Source organism: Palaemon carinicauda, chromosome 7 (genome assembly GCF_036898095.1).
Source record: "Palaemon carinicauda isolate YSFRI2023 chromosome 7, ASM3689809v2, whole genome shotgun sequence".
Classification (NCBI taxonomy): Eukaryota; Metazoa; Arthropoda; class Malacostraca; order Decapoda; family Palaemonidae; genus Palaemon; species Palaemon carinicauda.
This window is the reverse complement of record NC_090731.1, coordinates 72,289,514-72,292,234: the sequence shown is the minus strand read 5'-3', so window position 1 is coordinate 72,292,234 and position 2,721 is coordinate 72,289,514.

The following is a 2,721-nucleotide window of genomic DNA, read 5'->3' as shown; positions in this document are numbered from 1 at the left end:
CACCATGACCTCATCCACATATGGCACTCATGTAATATCTCTTATAGTTTCATTTCTAATCCTGTCCAGCCATTCAACTCCCAACAAATATTCTTTTGAGGGCTTTGTTCCCAAACTACAAAGCTGTTGGATATTGTTTCCTTATCACACACCACGACTCATAGTCCTTACAGTAACACCGATCTCACTAAACTGTTTATAGCCTGATTTTTATGTGTTATTCCAGGCGATTTAATTTCTATATTCTACTTAAGCTAGCCATTGTCTGATATACTTTTTTTCAATCTTTCATTAAACTCAAATTCTAATGATCCTTTTTTTAGATATCATAGTTCCTAAATATTTAAATGATTCTACCTCATTAATTCTTTCTCTTTCCAATGATACTTCATCTTCCATTGCATACTCCGTTCATATCATCTCTATCTTTCTTTTATTTATCTTAACCCCAAACCTCATGTGATATTTTATGCTTTCTATTGAGCAGATTTTGTAAATCCTGTGGTGTTCTGATAATAATGACAGTGTCATCAGCATACTCCAAGTCAGCTAATTTCCTGTTACCAATCCAGTCCAATCCTTCTCCACTATCCCCAAACTGTTCTATGCATCACAAAATCTATGACGAGGATAAACAACATAGGTGACAAACGCAATTCCCTGTGGGTGCTCCATTGTTCAATGGGAAATTCATTTGATAGGACTTCCACCAACATTAACTTTGCACTTGCTATGCTCATGAACAGACTTAATCAAATTTACATTTTTAAAAGGAACTCCATACTAATGTAGGACTCTCCACAAAATTGACCGGCGCCTACTATCAAAGGATTTTTTAATTTTTTTCAAATGCCAATGAAAGTGGATTTCTATATTCATCGCATTGCTGTAAACACATGTCCTGAAATTATAACTTTGTCAATACAACACTTCTACCTTTTTGTAAATCCTGCTGATTCATCTTTCAGCTTTTCATCATTCTTTCTCTCTAGTCTGTTTAGAATGAGCATAATATGTCTTCATGGCAACTGACGTAAGTGTGATGCCTCTATAATGATTACAATCAGTCATATTTCCTTTTTTGGCATTTTCACCAATACTCCTATCTCCTATTCATCAGGTTTTGCCTCTTCACGCCATATTCTAAAAAATAATTATGTAAGATATTCTAGGAGTCGCTTTATTTTCGGCCAGTATCATCTCAGCAGTTATTCCATCGTATCCAGGGGCTTTCCATCTCTCTAGTTTTTTAAACACCTTCGACTTCAAACACACTGAATTCATTCATGGGCACATCAAGGTCTTCCCCAGCTTCAGGTATGGCAGTCGAATTATTCCCTTGATATCTCCTATTCATGACCTCATTGAAGTGTTCCATCCAACATTGCTTTCCTTTTCTGTTGTTATACCAGGTCCATCTCTCTTTTTGATGGGTATATGCTTCTTCTTTTGCCCCAGTATAGATTCCATTAACATAGAATTATTATTACACCATAAACCACCCCCTGAATTCGTAGCTTTGTCAGCTTCATTATGCTTTCCTCTCTAGTCATTCCTGACTTTTCTTTTGACTTCACTATCAATACTGGAATACTTAGCATGCTCTGTCTTGTAATTTTCATTACTTCCGCAAAAACTTTCAACAATAAATTTCTTTCTTTATCTCTTTTTTACAGTATCCCAAGTATCATTTGATATCTATGGCTTTCTCCTTGTAACTGCGTGTCCCAAAAACTTTCCTACCAACTGACTAATATATGTTCTTATTATAAGACCATTCTTCATTAAATGTCTGCGCTTCGTCTCTTAAAGTCTCTAAGACTGCTTATCAGTTCCTACATTCAATTAAAAATATTTCTCTGTGCTCATCTTCTAGAAGCTTAGTTTTATCAAAGCTAGGTATTCTATCTACATTTCTGATGGTGCTTTTAGTTTTAATTTCAGTGTGGTGATGAGGAGCTGGTGATCACTACCAATATCTGCACCTCTATAACTTCTTACGTTTTTCAGAGTCCCCCTTCTCTCTTTATTAATGGCTATCTGATTTCTTTGCTTTTTATAATTGCCACATGGTGAAGACAATGTATATTTGTGGATGTCCTTGTGTTAGAAAAGAGTACCTCCAATAACAAGATTGTTTGTTGAACAAAAACTCAAAATCTACCCCATTTGCGTTAAATTTTGCAGTTTCACCAAGACCATCAACACCCATCACATTCTCTATACCTTGATTATTCCTTCCAACTTTAGCATTGAAGTCCCTAACTACAATTTTGATATCTCTCTCTGGGATCTCAACTATTACACTCAGCAGTTCTTCATAATCTTTCCTTTTTTCCAGGGGAATCATTTGTTGGTGCATTGCAAACAATAATACCTATAATGCACAGCTTTCATTTAAACTTTGCAAGTAACAATATACTATTTACAGCTCTTCATTCCGTTAATGCCTTCTTTGCTCTCGGTATCGTCATCATCATTACTACCGATTCTCTTCCATCTACCTCTGTTCTTCCTGAGTATATACATATATTGCCTTGGTCTAAGATTTCTTTACCAATACCCTTACACTGTGTTTCAGATAGGCCCAGGATATCCAAACTATATTTTGTGAATTCATCTTCCACTTGCTGTAACTTCCCAATCTGATTTATGGTTCTAACATTCCAATTACTATTTTTTTTATATTTCTTTTGTATTTATAAAACGGAGAGTCTTAGC